Source organism: Choloepus didactylus, chromosome 4 (genome assembly GCF_015220235.1).
Source record: "Choloepus didactylus isolate mChoDid1 chromosome 4, mChoDid1.pri, whole genome shotgun sequence".
NCBI classification, from domain to species: Eukaryota; Metazoa; Chordata; class Mammalia; order Pilosa; family Megalonychidae; genus Choloepus; species Choloepus didactylus.
In genome coordinates this window covers 91,436,595-91,454,962 of record NC_051310.1, presented here as the reverse complement: position 1 = coordinate 91,454,962, position 18,368 = coordinate 91,436,595, and positions in this window count along the sequence as shown.

Here is an 18,368-nt window from a genome sequence, read left to right as displayed (position 1 = left end):
AAGAGCCTCAAAGGGAGATAGAATTAGGACCAAAGAAGCCTTATAGGAAAAATGGCACAACTCCTTGTGGATTAGGGCCCAGGGCCATGAGCAGCAGACTCTTGAATACCCAGTAATCCTTCCATTTTTCTCCTGGTAACTATTCTGATCTCACCCTCCTCTGTTCTCCTCAAGCCTCCAAGGCCACCCTATGCACCCTGTTTTGCGGAGGACTCCAACTCCGACCTAGAGGAGACAGTTATCTGCTGTGAATTCCCTTTACCTCCCTCCTCTCCTCCTGTCTTAATTTCCCAGGCCTTCTTCCTGCCGGCCTCCGAAGATGAAGCGTCCCTTTCCTTGCTAAGGCTAAACTGTTGATCTCAGCTCTTCTTGGCTCCTCCAGTCTCTCGCTCTGTTGATTATACATCTTTATTGTGTTCTCTGTCTCTTGTCCACTGGCACTTTTCCCTTCCTCCTCTTGTTGGGAAGGAGACTAATATTTAATGAGTTCCTATTATGTGCCAACAGTCTGCTAGGTGGTTGTATATGCTATTTCATTTGATCCTGATAAAAGCCTTCAGGTAGTATATTAGTGAGGATTCTTGGTTGTCAGGGAAAGAAACCCAACTCAAGTTAGCTTAATCTAACAAGAAAATGTGTTGGCTCATGTTATTGGGAAGTTCAAGGATAAACTTCAGACCTGGTTAGATCCAGGTCCTTAAATAATGTCCTGAGGAATTTCTCTCTTTATTTCTCAGTTCTGTTTTCTTTTGTGTCAGCTTTGTTTTCAGATGGGCATACCTCATGTGGTTGCTAAAGATGGCCACTAGCAGCTCTAGAGTTAAGTCTTACCTTCCTAGCAGTTTCAAAGGAAGGAGAAGTTTAGCAAAAATCTCTGGGCTGACTACTATTGTCCTGGCCTGGGTCATGTGACCTTCTCTGCACTAGTGGCTGCAGCCAGGGAGGTGCAGTGTTCTCACCGGTCAGTCCCGGGCTATCTGCCCACTTGCAGTGATGGGGGTATTTGCCCCATCTAAACCATGTGGTCTAGACGTGAGAACAAAGTGGTTTCCACAAAGGAAAATCGAAGTGTTGACACCAGAAGATGGAAAAATGGCTGCTGGGTAGGCAAAAGTAACAGTTGTCCATTTGGGTTGGGTATTGTAACTCATTTTACAGATGAAGACACTGAGCCTAAGAGAGATTAAATGGTTGGTACCAGGCTACTCAGCTTGGACTTAGGAGAGATGCAATTTCAACCCAAGTTGCACTCGCTCTATTAGTCTGCTTTGATTCCTAGCCTTGCCAAGGAAATCCAGGAAACTTAAGTTTGGTTAGGAGGTAGAAGGGAACAGAGGAGGGAGTGGTAAGAAAGAAAATACAATCTTCTGCAATAGCCAGTGAGAGAAAGGCTGCTGACAGGGTGTTGGGTATTGAATTATGTCTCCCCATAAAGACATATTTAAGTTTTAATCCATGTCCCTCTGGTTGTGAACCCACTTGTAAATGCGACCCTTGGAAGATATTATTATTAGTTAAGGTGAGGCCAAATTGAATCATGGTGGGTCTTAATCTGTATCACTGGAGGCCTTATAAAGAGGAAATTCGAATGTAGTAAGACAGAGAAAAGTCACTGGAAGAAACCAGAAGTCAGTGGAAACCAGAAAAGCAAACAAAAGGAGAGACATTGCCATATGATGGAGGCATAGATGCAAGCCAAAGAACCCGACATTGCCATATGATGGAGGCATAGATGCAAGCCAAAGAACCCCAAGGATTGTGGCAAGCCAGCACCAGAACACTACAGATTTGGTGGAGAAAGCACAGCCTTGCCAATGCCTTGATTTTGGACTTTCAGCCTCTGAAACCATGAGACCATAGGTTCCTGTTGTTAAGTCAACCAGTATGTGGTATTTGTCATAGCATCTCTGGCATACTAAGACACTGGGTAAGGATCAGATGGACATAGGTGGCTGAGCAGAGGTGTTGGGAAGACACCTACACTGGACAGACCTGGCCTTTCCATGTGCTTCATGTGGCCTCATTGGCCACTTGTCCACAGCTTGTTCCAATCAATCTTCGTGTCTGGCAAATGCCATTATATTGTACCTAAGTCATCTGAGTTCAGAGACCATTGCTGTGAACACACAGAAGCCCTGGTGTTTCACAGAATATCAGAGATCAGGGGAGCCCAGTGATCCAGAAATGAATCCCCACATTGGGATGAACTGGATAAATACCACCCATTGAGAAATTTCAGTTCTTGTGTCCCCTGAAATCTTGCAAGGGAGAGCAAGGTTGTGAGGGATATGAGAATTTGCCTGGAGGAAGAAAATTTTCTGCTGGTCAAGAAGATACCGGGAGAGGGGGTGGTTTGTTTCTGGAAAACTTGGGAGCAACTCTGTCCATGTACACATATGGACAGAGAGGAAACACACCCTCTCTCTCTCTCTGTCTCTGGACTACTCTATCAGGGGCTTCCAGACCATGATGTGGGGGAATAAAGGCTCCAGCAAGGCTCAGAGTAGTGGGGCAGGCGAGCTTGGAGTTAGGGAGTCTTGGGAAGCACAGGACACCATGAGGAGTGACTGATGGGGCATGGGGGTGTGGACTTAGAAAGGAAAAACTGATACCACATGGGTTACCTTGTCATAGTTTTGCTACTGGTTCTCTTGAGAGGTGGAGATGGTGACAGACCCTAGTGTCAGACCCTCTAAAGAAAGCCTTGAGGACAGCTGCCGAATGTTGTATAAGGGCTTCTCCCATCACCCTAGCCTCACCCAGCTCTTCTGGGCTTCTGATTTGGGATCCTGGAGTCCAAGGGGAGGCCGAGGGGAGACCTGTTGAACATTTGCAAGTGCAGAATGGCTTGCACTTGGAACCTACGGGAACCTCAGTAGCCAATTTGTCCTCACTCAGTGAAGTATGCCCTTGGTGGAGCATATTAGCTGCTTATCGTTAGAAAAGTTCCTCCTTAAATCACATCCATCCTTGGGAGTCCCGGTTCTGGCCAGCTGACACCATGCTGGACAAGCTTGAGTTAGGGTTGGCCCAGGAGGTGTTGGAGGCACCACGTGGCTGAGCGGCATTGCACCCAGTGCACGTGTGCATGGGCTTGGCATGTGTCTGGGGTGGCGGTGTGCACCGTTGTGTATGCAGGCAACCCAACTGGGGAGTAAATGAGCGGCTATATTTATCTCCGCCTCCCAGGCCCAGGAGCTCCCGCTCTGTGTCAGCGATGGGAAAAGCAAGCATGCGGGGAGATGCCTCACATTATTGTGACAAGTAATTAGGGGATGTGAGATGTTCAGAAATTACTTTATTAGACAAATGCTGCTTATAAACCCCACGCAACAAACATTCCCAGGGAGTTGCTTCTGGTCCCAGGACTCTGCAGCAAAAGGAATCCCAGCTCCCCAGAGCCAAGGGGCTCTTCCTGAATGCTGCATTGCCGCCATGTTTGGACAGGACGAAGGGGTAGCTGCAAATTTGCAGGGAAAGAGCTGGAATGGACCCTTTGCTCTGCCCCTTTCTACTGCATGATCTTGGACGAATCATCTCACCCCTTTAAGCTGCAGTTTCTGCTTCAAGGAGGTAGGAGCTAAACTACTCTGCTCTCAGCTTCAGGAAGTGTCTCTGGCAGACCCTATCATCTCCAGGGCTGGAGGGACAAAGAGAGGAAGTCGCATTACCAGATGCCTGAGGGAGCTGGGATGGTTGAGGAGAAGTTTCCGGTGGGAACGGGACATTAACTGAATGTCTCCTACTACCAGGGATAGGAACAGGCCCAAGAAACAGAGTTGAACAAGACTTCCTCAAGTTGCCCAACATCTACCAAGAAGACAATCCTCAAACAAGAATCATTTGCAGTGAAAATTGTAGTAGCATGGAGCTGGGGCCAGCAAGCTTTCTATCATGTCAAGGCCAAGGAATAAATATTTCAGCTGTGTGGGCCACGTAGTCTCTGTCACAACTACTCGACTCTGCTGTTGCAGCACAAAAACAGCCTTACACAACAGGTAAACAAATGTGTGTGATGCTATTCCAATAAAACTATTTATGAACACTGAAATTTGAATTTCATGTAATTTTTCCTGTCATGACATTATCTTCTTCTTTTGATATTTTTCAACCACTTAAACATGTTAAAAAACATTCTTACTCTGGTGGACATTCTTACGCACTACATAGATAACACTTTTTAGGTTTTAATGTATTGGAATAGCTAGAATTAAATACCTGAAACTACCAAACTCCAATCCAGTAGCCTTGACTCTTGAAGACAATTGTATAGCAATGTATCTTACAAGGGGTGACAGTGTGATTGTGAAAACCTTGTGGATCACACTCCCTTTATCCAGTGTATGGAACGATGAGTAGAAAAATGGGGACAAAAACTAAATGAAAAATATGGTGGGATGGGGGGATGATTTGGGTGTTCTTTTTTACTCTTATTTTTTATTCTTATTCTCATTCTTTCTGGTGTAAGGAAAATGTTCAAAAATAGATTGAGGTGATGAATGAACAACTATATGATGGTACTGTGAACAGTTGATTGTACACCATGGATGACTATATGGTATGTGTATATATGTCAATAAAACTGAATTTAAAAAAAACAGTCTTAATTTGTAGGCCATACAAAAGCAGGCAGTTGGCTGGATTTGGCCCATGGGCTGTAGTTTGCAGGCCCCTGGCATAGAGAGAAAATCAATGAACTCCACTAGGGGTACCAGGGAAGGCCTGGCTGAGGAGGTGGCATGGATTGAGGTCTCTAAGATTAGTAAAGTTTTCCCTGGTGCCAAATGTTGGAGAATGGGAGGGATGGGCCTCCTGGGCAGAGGGAACTGCCACTGCTCAGGTGTGGGGGAGGCGTGAACAGGTGCGTCTGGGGGATGGGGGTAGTGATTGGATGGAAGGTGCCAGGTGGGGAAGTGTGGGGGTGAGTAGGGTGAGTAGGGTGGGATTGCGAAGCCCTTACAAGCCGTGTGAAGGGGTTGAGCACACCCTTAGGGCCGTGGGACTCCAGGGGGAGGTTTCTTGGCTTCTTAGGAGGCTCCACCTGGTTGTGGCAGGGGGACCAGGGAGAGGTTTCCAACAGATCGGGAGGAGAAGGGGTGAGAGCCTGAGTGGAGGCAGTAACAGTGGGAACAGGAGTGAGAAGTCAGTCTGGGGAGATTTCTGAGGAAGGATCTATAGGTAGGATCAGCTCAGACGTGGGGGGCCAGGGAGCAGGAGAGGCTGCCTCTCAGGTGACAGGTTCCCAATGGAGCCCGAATCATGACAAGGCACCCCATGTGTGTCCTCCCTGTGATGGGCGGTGGGTTTCTAATGGTGCATCAAGGGGAGGATGGGGGTGGGGAGGGGGTTCTCCTTTCTCACAAAGCTGTGGGCATAATCCCACCACTGTCCTCCGCAGGTGGTTTATGGCTGTCACTTTGCAAATGAGAAAAACAAGGCTCGGAGAGTAGAGCAGTTTGCCCTAGGCTGCCTGCAGCTTGTAAAGGGCAAAGGGGAGATCTGATCTCAGGTTAATTGCTCTAAGCAATTTGTGATTGTGGAGACCCCAAAGTTAAAAGGGTTTTCTTTATGGGCACTTGGTCATTGTTGAGGAGTGCACAGCAGATCGGGGGAGATAAGAGGGAGCCAGGGTGACAGAAGGTCATTTATCTGCTTGGGAGTCAGGAATTGACTTCAGAGCAAGGAATCAAGGGAGAGGCTGAAAGAGACTTTGGGCAAACAGTGAAGCTGCCTTTTGCAGGGGGTCTTGCCATCTGAAGTCCTGAGGCCCCGGCCTGGTCAGGAGGATGATGACATGGGCCTTGGGAGTGGTTTTGGTCAACTTTCATACTAAGTTGTCCTCCCCAGAAAAGGAGCCTCCCCAACCCCTCCCAGGGCACCATTTCATGCTGGCCCTCTACCACTCAAAAGTGTCCAACCTTCAGTGGCCCTCTACTTCATGGACAGCACATGGCAGATCCTCAGCCTGGCATGGAAAGCCCACCACCACTGGGTCCCAGGCTATTCTTTCACATCCACTTCTTACCACTACCCCACCTCCCGACTCCCAACAGAGCCCCTATGCAGTCCTGCCCCTAGCAGTGCCCAGTGGAATCCTCTGGCCTTTATGCTGAGACCACCCCCGTCACTCTGTTAATCCAGGGACAAGCGTTCCTTATGGTCCCGCTGGGCCCCTGCCTTCTCCTGGGTCTCCCCTGGCCTGCCCAGCCTTCTCCTGAACTCGTGATGGCACGTGGTCTGCATTATCCTTTGGAAGCTTGGTGCTGAGGGTTGACTTTTATGAGTAAAAGGAGAAGGTGGGGCTGCAAAGGGAAGCCGAGGGCTTTGAGTCCCAAATCCCAAATCAGAAGACCCTTGGATACAGCAAAAGGCCCAAAGAGGAGCCAGAGATGACGGGAGCCATCAATTAGCCCCGTGTTCTGAGGGGGCGAGGTGAGCGTGTTGGGGCACTCTCGCCACAGAGCCAAACACTTGCCTGGTTTCCCATTCCCCGAAGGACTAACATGGGCTCTGCTGTGAAAACACCTGTTATGGGATGTGGTAGAGGCCATGGGTACTGGGTAGGTTTCAGGAATAAAGCTACCATGATAAACTTGAAAATGTCTCAACTTCCGTGTTGTTTCAGTGACCCCAGGGGGTCCCACAACCTGGAAGGGCAGGTTCTCCTCCTAACAGACGTCATAGAAATCATAAGACCATGCCCACCAACCATTCACAGCATGCTTTCACATACATCATATCACTCAATCTTCACAACAGCCCTATTGCGTGGCTATTATCGTCCCCATTATACAGGTGAGGATGCTGGTTTCCTCCTAATGGCGGCCACCCCAGCCTTCAAGGACACCAGGGAAGCACCCCCTTTTGAGTTCTCTCTCCTAGCAGGAGCGCACAGTGTTTGGTGTTAATCAAGAGCATATAATTTTAATTAGCTTTTTATTAAGCTTCTCACGCAGCTAGTAAGTGACAAGCATGGGAATCAAACCCTAGTTCTATGCTCCTTCTAATAACACTTTGCATTGTTACTTAGCTCTGCAGGTGTGAGTGCACCTGTAGCTTTGGTGAGATTATAAACTCCTTGAGGGCAGAGACTTTGGTGCATCTGTGAAAGTCCCCTTCTCTGGGACTGGTTTATTGTAGGCCACAGTCAACATTTATCTGGTTTCCTCCTTCCTATCCTGAGCTCAACGTTATCTGCCCCTAAGTCATTCCACTTAGGAAGGCAGAGATGGAATGACCACATAGCCTCTCTTGGATCCCCTTTCATTTTGGGGGTGGGGGGCTGGGTTGAGAGGAGTTCCTATAGCTGGCCTTGGGAATGGAGATCCAGTTCTTTCAATGTACACCACTTATATCCTGATTACATTCATCCCCATGACACAGCTTCTCACCGGTCTTGGACAATTTAGACTTTGCCTGGTGGGGAAGGCAGAGGGAGGGACAGTGGCCTCTCACTGTCCCTTAGTATTGCAGATTCTTGGGTGCCTATTCCCATCTCTGGCCCAGACCCCTCTTGTCCCACTGTCCACTGTGCTTGGGACTCAACCTCACTGTCCTGCTAAGGGGCCCAGGAAGAGATGGTCCTTTGTAAGTGACTGCAGCCCCCAGATCTCTCTGTTCCCCACTGCCTCCCCCCCCACCCCATGCACCTCTGCTTTATTTTCCTTGCAGCTAATAGCTGCCACCCTGGCATGAAGGGGGCTGCTGGGAGCTGGGGAGGCCCCGTTTTCTAAGTTCTCTCTCCTAACAGGAGGGCACTGTGTTTGCTAATAGGTGTTAAATGGGAGTATCAAATTTTAATCAGCTTCTTAATGGAGTCTGGGGATTGGGGGAGTTCTCAAGTCTTGCATTATGCTGCTTGTTGGAGCCAAGCTGGACGAGATGAGTGGGGAGGTGGGGAGGGCAGCTGCTGTCCCAGCCAGAGTTGCCAGAATTGGAGGTGGTGCTGACCTAGTGGACAGCCATTTTCATCCAGGACAGAGGGTGGCACAGCTCAAGTGGCCAGTGTGGTAGTGGTGACTATTGAGCATGACCTACCCACAGCTGGTTCCTCACCTGTGGCTTCCTCTTGGTAGGAAACAGGCCTGGCAGCAAGTGTGAAGATGGGGAACTTTGCAGTCAGCAGATCAGAAGACCCTGGTTCAAATACTGGCATTTTCAAGTTGACTGAATTACTTTGGACAAGTTCCTTGGTGCAGGACCTCATTATAATAATGGTTCCCAATGAATCAGGCCTTCCCGTATTCATACCCCTTTGCAAAGTGATGCTGCTGATCCTCTCACCAAGAGGTGAGTTATATTTCTCCATCCCCTTGATACCAGGTTGACCTTGTGGCTTACTTTGCCCAACAGAATATGGTGGAAGTGGCACTGTGTGTGTTCCAGAGCCCAGGCCCCTGGAGGCCTTCCAGCTTTTGCTTTCCACTCTCTTGGAATGCTGCCCTGAGACCACCATAAAGGGAAGCCTGCCTGGCCTACTGGAGGGTGAGAAGCCATGAGGAAGAGAAGGTGTACCCACTCACAAGCCAACACCAACTGCCAGACGTGTGAGTGAGGCATCCTGGGCCCTCCAGCCCCAGTTGAGCTGTCAGATGATAGCAGCCGAGTGAGTGATCCCAGGTGAGCCTGCAGAAGAACCCCCTGATGGTAAAATTGTGAGAAACAAAAAAGCATAGTTGTTTTAAGGCACTGAGTTTTAGGATGTTTGCTACTTATTAATAGATATCTGAGATGCTTAGCTTCTCTGAGCCTTGGATTTTCAGCTGTAAGCACAGGACCGCATGATGCATCCCTTGTCATTGGGAGGCTCATCAATGAAAAATGCCCAGCACTGTGCCTGGGACAAGGTAACTCTGCATGGGGAGAGACGGACTGTCATTGAGATGGGAAAGCAGAGTGAGGTTGGTTATGAAGGGCTTTGAATGCCACAGTAAGGAGATGTGAAATTACTCAGGAGGCTGAGGGTAACCATGGAAGGTTTGTAGGCAGGAGAGCAGCAAGACCAAATTTGCATTTTTAACAGGTCTCTCTGGCAGTAGTGGGAAGGGTGAATAAAAGGTGGAGAGGCCAGAGCAGGGAGATCCGTTGGGTGTGCTCCATTGGGGCCCTGCTGGGGGCCTGGACTGAGGCAGGGGTGGGGCAGATGAGAGGAGAGGAATGATGTGCAAGACATTTCAGAGACAAAACAACAGGACTTGATGAATGACTGGTACGAGCAAGAAGGATGAGTCAGAGATGACTTAGAGGTTGCCAGCTTGGATAAGTGAGTAAACAGTGCTGCTGGGGAAGGTGGGAGGGGAGCAGGTCTGAAGGGCTACGATGAATGAGTTCAGTCGTGAGCAGTTGGGTTTGGGAAGAAGACAGAGACAAAGTTGGGTATGTGGGTCTAGCTTAGGAGGAGGGTCAGGGCTGGAGCTACAGATGGGATTCACTGGAATGCAGGGAGAAATTGAAACTTGGAGGTTGACTTGAGGGTCAGGTTAGTGCCACAGGGCTGCTGGTATAACAGGTTTCTCCAGGGACCAATGTGAAGATATAGCTGAACTCCCAGCATGGCCTAATAAAGATCCAGCCTAGAGGGTGTTAGATCCTCGGGAATTCCTTTGTTTAAGGAACAAATATGGACCATCAGATGGGACTCGGAGATCACTGTGATTCCACACTTCATAATGCTGCAGCTAATTTCAAATCTCAATATATGGTTTGATTTAATTTTGAGAAGTTCATTTACAAAACTCAACAAGGTGTTGATAATTGTAGTGGCCTCCCAGAGAGGCAGAAATATAATCAGTGATTTTTCTCCTTCCTTCAGCTTTTTGTACATTCCAAATTTTCTATAATAAACATGATATGTGTGTGTGTGTGTGTATTGCATGCAGTATTTTTAAAAGGGGAAAAAGTTATAAAAACAAATCAAAAAAGAAGCTTTAACCCTAGAGGTTAAGATCTTCATTTCTAGGAAAAGTGTGTCCCAAATATTTGGTTCTGCCCTCAAACGCCAGTACCCCACAAAAGAGCAAAGCCCAGGGAAGATTAGGGGAGGGGTGTGGTCACTCTCTTTGGGAATTGCAGTGACTGATTTGACTTCTCAGTTCCCTTAAAATTTTTTTTTTTTGAGTTGATATAAATTGTACTTTATTCAAAGGGAGTTTTGCTTCCCTGTCCATTTTGTACAGTTACATACATTTCATGTGGCATTTTTGTGTAATGTGTTTTATTTTTAAGAATTAGGCAGAATATTATTAAAATAACTTACAGATAAATTCCAGAGTTGAATACTAGAATAATTATTAAGCAAGGAGGCTTAAGGCAATTACTGTTTGTTGTTAAGGCATTATATGCTTCAGAATTGTTTCTTGACATCAACGAACTTTGGTTTTATGTTTTTTGTTTGTTTTGTTTTTTGTTTTTTTTTCTTTTTTTATCTTCATTTTATTGAGATATATTCACATACCACACAGTCATACAAAACAAATCGTACATTTGATTGTTCACAGTATACCATTACATAGTTGTACATTCATCACCTAAATCAATCCCTGACACCTTCATTAGCACACACACAAAGATAACAAGAATAATAATTAAAGTGAAAAAGAGCAATTGAAGTAAAAAAGAACACTGGGTACCTTTGTATGTTTGTTTGTTTGTTTCCTTCCCCTATTTTTCTACTCATCCATCCATAAACTAGACAAAGTGGAGTGTGGTCCTTATAGCTTTCCCAATCCCACTGTCACCCCTCATAAGCTACATTTTTATACAATTGCCTTCGAGATTCATGGGTTCTGGGTTGTAGTGTGATAGTTTCAGGTATCCACCACCAGCTACCCCAATTCTTTAGAACCTAAAGAGGGTTGTCTAAAGTGTGCCTAAGAGTGCCCACCAGAGTGACCTCTCGGCTCCTTTTGGAATCTCTCTGCCACTGAAGCTTATTTCATTTCCTTTCACATCCCCCTTTTGGTCAAGAAGATGTTCACCGTCCCACGATGCCGGGTCTACATTCCTCCCCGGGAGTCATATTCCACGTTGCCAGGGAGATTCACTCCCCTGGGTGTCTGATCCCACGTAGGGGGGAGGGCAGTGATTTCACCTTTCAAGTTGACTTAGCTAGAGAGAGAGGGCCACATCTGAGCAACAAAGAGGCATTCGGGAGGAGGCTCTTAGGCACAATTATAGGGAGGCCTAGCCTCTCCTTTGCAGCAACCGTCTTCCCCAGGGTAAAACCTATGGTAGAGGGCTCAACCCATCAAACCACCAGTCCCCTATGTCTGTGGTCATGTTAGCAACCATCGAGGTGGGGTAGGCCAATACCCCTGCATTCTCCACAGGCTCCTCAAGGGGGCACTACATATTTTTTTCCTTGTTTTTTTTTTTTTTTTTAAATCAACTGTATGAAAAAAAAGATTAAAAAAACAAACAAACATGCAATTAAAGAACATTTCAAAGAGACCATAACAAGGGAGTAAGAAAAAGACAACTAACCTAAGATAACTGCTTTACTTCCAACATGTTCCTACTTTACCCCAAGAAAGTTACCTAATATAGCAACATTTCTGTGAACTTGTTCCTACTATATCCATCAGAAATTAACAGACCATAGTCATTCCTGGGCATCCCCAGAACGTTAAATAGCTTATCTGTTCTTCTTGGATTATTGTTCCCCCTTCCTTAATTGCTCTCTATTGCTAGTTCCCCTACATTCTAAATTATAAACCATTTGTTTTACATTTTTCAAAGTTCACATTAGTGGTAGCATAAAATATTTCTCTTTTATGCTATTTCGCTCAGCATTATGTCTTCAAGGTTCATCCATGTTGTCATATGTTTCACGAGATTGTTCCTTCTTACTGCCGCGTAGTATTCCATCATGTGTATATACCACATTTTATTTATCCACTCATCTGTTGAAGGACATTTGGGTTGTTTCCATTTCTTGGCAATTGTGAATAAGCTGCTATGAACATTGGCGTGCAGATATCTGTTCGTGTCACTGCTTTCTGATCTTCTGGGTATATACCAAGAAGTGCAATCGCTGGATCGAACGGTAACTCTATATCTAGTTTTCTAAGGAACTGCCAGACTGACTTCCAGAGTGGCTGAACCATTATACAGTCCTACCAACAATGAATAAGAGTTCCAATTTCTCCACATCCCCTCCAGCATTTGTAGTTTCCTGTTTGTTTAATGGCAGCCATTCTAACCGGTGTTAGATGGTATCTCATTGTGGTCTTAATTTGCATCTCTCTAATAGCTAGTGAAGCTGAACATTTTTTCATGTGTTTCTTGGCCATTTGTATTTCCTCTTCAGTTCCCTTAAAATTTGAGGAAAGGTTGTGGTGGTAGCTGGGGAGGGCAGTGTGTGGTAAGCTGAATAATGGCCCCCAAAGATGGTTCTAAACTCTGGAATCTGTGAATATTTTCTATGGCAAAAGAGTCTTTGCAGATGCGATTACATTAAGGATCATGAGATTGGGGAGATTATCTTGGATTATCCAAGTGGGCCCTAAATGCAATCACAAATATTCTTATAACACAGAAGCAGATTACAGAAGAAGAAGGCAATGTGATGGCTGAAGCAAGATGCTGTGCTGCCATTGAAAAATAGGGGAAGGGGCCTGGAGCCAAAGACTGCAACGAATCCAGCTGTAGATGCTGGAAAAGGCAAGGACATGGATTCTCCTCGAGAGCCTCTGGTGGGAGCAGGGCCTTGTGCAAAACTTAACTTCAGCCCAGTGAAACTGATTTCAGACTTCTCATCTCCAAAACTCTGAAAGAATATGTATGTGCATTTTAAGCCATCAGGTTATGGTATTTTGTTGCAGCAGCTATAGAAAACTGATACAGAAGGCTAAATAATCTAATCTTGACAGGCTTTTTGGGAAACTCAGTGTTCTAGGTACTTAGTTTTGAGTTGGTTCCATTGGCCTGGCCATGATGGGAGCTCTTGGGGGCCAGCAGGGCAAGTCCAGGTGGGCCATGCCAGAGGGTTGGACTCTCTTAGGAGAACGGAACAGGCCAAGTCACGGAGTCCCGACAGGCCAGCATGGAGTCCGATGGGGAGGGCTTCTGGTTGCATCAGGCAGTCAGGTGAGAGTCCAGAGCTCAGTTAAGGGAATTCCGAGATGCAGGTAGATGCCAGGAAGCTGCCTTGGGGTCTGGGGCCTGGGCAGGGGTGGGAAGGGACAAGGGTTAGCCGAGGAGGCCCAGGAGTCAGCTGCCTGACCTGGAAGGCCCTGGGCGTGGAGAGCAGGCAGTGGTGAGGGAGGCAGACGGAAGCTCAGTACTCCTTCCAGCAGGCACGCTGGCCCCGGTTCAGCGGGTACCTTGACTTTGGCCTGCTTGAGCAGGCTGTGTTCCTTCTCTACTTGCTATTGGAGAAATGGCTCCTGCTGTGCCCCAGCCCTGGGTCTGCCATACTCAGGGTGAGTAGGGGTTGAGCCTGTGAGCGACTGGGTAGAAGTGGACAGATGGGATGGAGAGAGGGCACTTCAGCCAGTGGGGAGGAGACCTTGAACATAAAACTTCCTTCCATCTAGAAGGGCTATTATACCTGCTCCCCCTTGGCAGAGGTGTTATCTTGAAAGAGGAAAACCCACTCATCTCACGGCTCAGAAAGGGCCTTTTAATTTTGAGGGAGGGAGGATTATTACTTGAGTTTTGGGAAGATAGGTGAGATCGGGGATGTGAAATAACTTGCTATGAGGCCAACGGCTGTGCAAAGTTGGGGATTATTATGACTAACCCCAGAGGGGCAGGGGAGCCCTCCCACTCATTCCATGCCCATTTCCCCTACTAGACTGCTATATGTTGGGTTCCCTGCTGTAACTATTGCTAATGTTTGTGGATTGCTTAACTGATATCTGGTTCTCTTCTAAATGCTTTACAGCTATCGTACATCTAATCCTTATAATGCACCTCCTATTCACCCATTTCACTGATGAGAAGCCCGAGGCACTGAGAGTTACCTCAGCTCACAGGTCACCTCTAGTAAGTTGCAGAGGTCGAGGCTGTGGTCTGCTCCAGAGCCCACTTTCAGCCTGCGCCTCTAAGCGGAAGCCCCCATATGGGGCCCCTGGTAGGCACCCATTAAATATTTGTTGACTTGAACTAAATTAGATCGATATTCCCAAGAAAGCCAAAGACTGTAAGTTCTTAGGAGCCCGAATCTCTTTGACAACCACTTTTAGAATCTCAGTTACTAGGAAGAAAAATGAAGGAGGAGGAGGGTGGGGAAGTTTGAAGAGGGATTTTGCTTTTCTATTTCTGCAGCTGCTGTGGTTGGCTGCCCTCCGAGCCTGCGCCTCCAGCCCTTCCTCCCCGCCCTGCCTTCTTCGGGCCGGGAAGAGGTTGGAGAACCTTCCGTGGCAGGCGGGAGCGGGGGCAGAGCAAAGATCAGTGCTCTCGTGGCTGCTGGAGCCGGTGAGGCGGAGGCCAGCTGAGCCCGAGTTGAATGCAATTTTTGTCAGAGTTCCCTTCGTCTGTGAATGCAAATCCTGAATTACAAGCCATCCAGATGACAAGCTGACATTTTAGCTCCAAACATTCTCCTATAATTAGTAGAATCTAATGCAATACAGGGAATGGCTTCATTTTACACACACATTATCGTAATGCCTTTAAATAAGATAATTGATTATGCCTCTGCATAAGAAAGTGAAATATTCAGTGTAATTAAAACCAGCATTCCCATCCTTGCTTCCGACAGGTGATCCATGTGTCACTTTATAAACCTTTAAAGTGGTGCTCACACCCACATTTCAGTTCTCAAAGTTTGTTGGACAAAAACTTGGGAGATATGTATTTTTTTTCCTCTCATGGTTTCCAGCTTTGGGTCTGGAAGTCTGAGTGGGGGTGGCTCCTGATTTTGGGGTGTTTCTGTATTCCTTCTCAAGCTCTGTCTCATATATATTCCTACCAAATCTTCATTTTATAGAGGAGGAAATCGAGGCACAGGGACGTGACGGCAGTGACTGAGTTGGGCTGGCACATGTCTCTTATCTTGCTTTTGCTGTAAGTGAGAAAGAGTGGATGGGATGTAGCACTGGAATCAGGAAATCTGGCCTAAGCCGAGAGCAGTGACTCTGGGCTATGTTTTCCTCTGAACCATTTCCTCTTCTTGGTGGGGATCTTTTGCATGGAGGAATAGTCTGCACTGGACATGACTGTGCCTCTAGGGCCCAGTCTCCTCTTTGGCACTGATGACTGGCCCCCATCAACAATCATCCCCAGCATTCCAAGACCTCTTGAGCTTCCCCAGTATCACCTGGTGGCCTGGCCTGGGGGTAGGGTGGGTATGATACTTTGGGGACAGGATTTTTTTTTTTTTCAGGTTTAATTTTTTTATTATTATTTTTAAAAAATTCAGTTTTATTGAGATATATTCACATACCATACAGTCATCCATGGTGTACAATCAACTGTTCACAGTACCATCATATAGTTATGCCTTCATCACCCCAATCTATTTTTGACTACTTTCCTTACACCAGAAAGAATCAGAATAAGAATAAGGAATAAAAGTAAAAAAGAACACCCAAATCATCCCCCCATCCCACCCTATTTTTCATTCAGTCTTTGTCCCCATTCTTCTACTCATCCATCCATACACTGGATAAAGGGAGTGTGAGACACAAGGTTTTCACAAGTGGGGCAGGATTTTTAGCCTCCTCTGCTGAAACCCTTACTTGATTCTTCTGGTATGCCTGGACTTGTTGCCTTATACCCCTAAACAGGAAACAAGAAAGGGCTGGTGACCTAAGCCCTCTTCTCTTTTCTGCCCTAAATTGAGAAACTGAGGCAGAGGATAGGACCTTATCTGTTTACTGATGGGATGAGCTTTGACTATGATCGTTAAGTTCTAAGCCTTCTGGAAGAAGCCTCAACCCAGTGAGGACACTCATGGACTGGCTTGTCTCCTGTTCTTTCCTGCCAGAAGCTGAGCTCCTAGGCATTGACGACTAGGGTAAGAGAAGTTCTGCAGTTCTAGTTACAAAGTGTCTGAGTTCAAGATTAAAAATAGTTACAGAGTATTGAATTTAGAGTCAAAAAGAGCACCCTTTAACTCCTGGTTTTGCTAACCATCTGGTTTTGCTGTGTTACTTAAGGCAATTTAGTTCACTTACTATTTTAACCTTGGTTTTCTTATCTGTAACATGGGTATATCAGCAGTAGGTTTATGCTGCAGTAACAAAAATCCCCCATATCTCGGTTGCTTGGAACAGCAAATATTTATTTCTAATTCACCCTTCATGTCCATCCTGGGCCTGCTGAGGACTCTGCCAAATGTTGCCTTCATTCCAGGACTCGGATTGAACAAAATAGTTACCATCTGATGCTTTGCTGATTTCTGTGACAGAGGTATGGGGAGAGTGGGGCATATAATGGTATGTTGGCTCTTAAAGTTTCCAGCTGGAAGTAATGCACATTCTGCTCACATTTCATTGGTCAGAGCAAGTCACAGAGCTGCCTCTAAATCCAAGGGTGTAGGAAGGTGCAATCTTTCCATGTGCCTAGGAGAGGAACTCAAACTATTTGGTGAACAGCACTACTGGCTACTACAATGAGTCTTTTATCAACTTCCTCATAGGATTGTTGTAAGGATTAAAGGAGATAATGGATGAAAAATGCTCTTTGTAAATACTAGGCACAAGTAAGACGCCATTCAGGTAATATTTTGGGGACAGCTCTTGCATGCCAAAATGAGATGCTAGATATTTTGTAACAGCAGGGCTCTCCCAGACAGAATTCTGGAAGGGAGCTGACCATCTCCTGGCTTTGCTCTCTCTTGGTTCTGGAATCTTGACTGTAATTGTCAGGTAGGTCCACCAGCCTAGGTACAGGCATGTAACAATGGCTCTCCTTCAACTGGGGACTCTGGGGAGCTGTCCAAAGTACTTGTTGGGAAGGACTGAATCTTGTAACAGTTGACTGGTGACCCCACAAGCATAAACAACACAGTGGTTCTGATGTTGGTGTCTGCATCCTCCTCACTAAGGAGCAGGTGAGTCCTCTTAATTTGGTGGATTTGAGACCAGTTGTAGTCTGGTTTGGGTTTTGTTCTGAGTACCTCCCTCCTCTCTTGTCCCCATGGTCCACTCTGCAGAGATGCCTGCTTCTTGCTTCAAGGTCTCTGGAGTTGGAAGTCTTTGGTAACCTGGAGAAGGTTCCATGATGTTACAGTCCCCTGTCCCTGTCAGTGGCATCTCTGGCAGGAAAAAAAGCCCTTTGGCATCAGTGGTGCTTTGTTGGTGGCTGTACTCCCATGCTCTCTGACCATTGGAATTTGGTGCTTTAGCCACCTCTTTTTTAGTGGGAAGAGTCCCTGCTTGAAACTTGAACTGAAAAGAGATCCCTATGTCTGTAACATTCTGTGTTGGCCAATAAACACACCCCTGGCAACAGTAGCTCAGAAGTAGTCACTCCATGCCCAGTATACACTGGCAAATGTATTCTCTCATATCATTCTATTAATAACCCTGTGGAATAGGTAACATTATTGTCTCCTGTTTATAGATGAAGAAACTGAGGCCCAGGGAGCTTAACTTGGTCCTACAAGTAGTAAGTGGCTTGGATTTAAATACAGGTCCTCAGAGTCCAGGCTCACTGTCCCTTTCACTCTACAGCACACCTTCCTAGAGTTAGATTTGTCTTGGATGATGGAAGATCCTGATTATCAGATTTTTAGAGCTAGAGGGGATTATAGAGGTGATCTGGCCCAACTCCCTACTTTTACAGAGGTGGAAACTTGAGGTCCACAGATTTGCTTGATGGCTCACAATGACCTGTCCAAGGTCTCATTCAGACTGGTTATGATAGTAGGTCTTTGCCTTATTTCTCTCCATGTCCTGCCACTCTTTCTGCAGCAGCTCATCCTAATTTCCTAACACCACCTCCTAGAAGCATCCCCTGATCATCTCCACTCCCCCAAGTTACATTTGGTGCCTACTCCATGTGATGGAATAGCTCCCACAGTCTTCCAGAGTACAGGACCTACTTTATTGCATTATAATAGTCTACTTGTTGGTATCAGTGGACCTCACCCTCCACCATTACCTCAAGGGCAGACACGGTATTTTTTTGCTTGCCACTCAACACTTGGGGTTGGCAATGAGCAAGTGCTCAAAAAATGTTCATAGATGAAGGAAGGAAGGAAAGGAAGGGAAGGGGAGGAAAAAGGGAGAGAAAGGGCAGGAGGTAAGGGAGGAAGGGAGAGACAGACAGCTGCCCAGGTCTGATTTCAGACCCATCTTCTCTTGCGGATTTGGGGGGGTGGGTAACCTCCTGAGGGACTCCCCCCAGTAGGGGTCTCCCAAGGGACAAGCAGCAAGAGAGCACCTCGGCTGCTCTTTGGGGCCTGCCCCTGCCTTCTG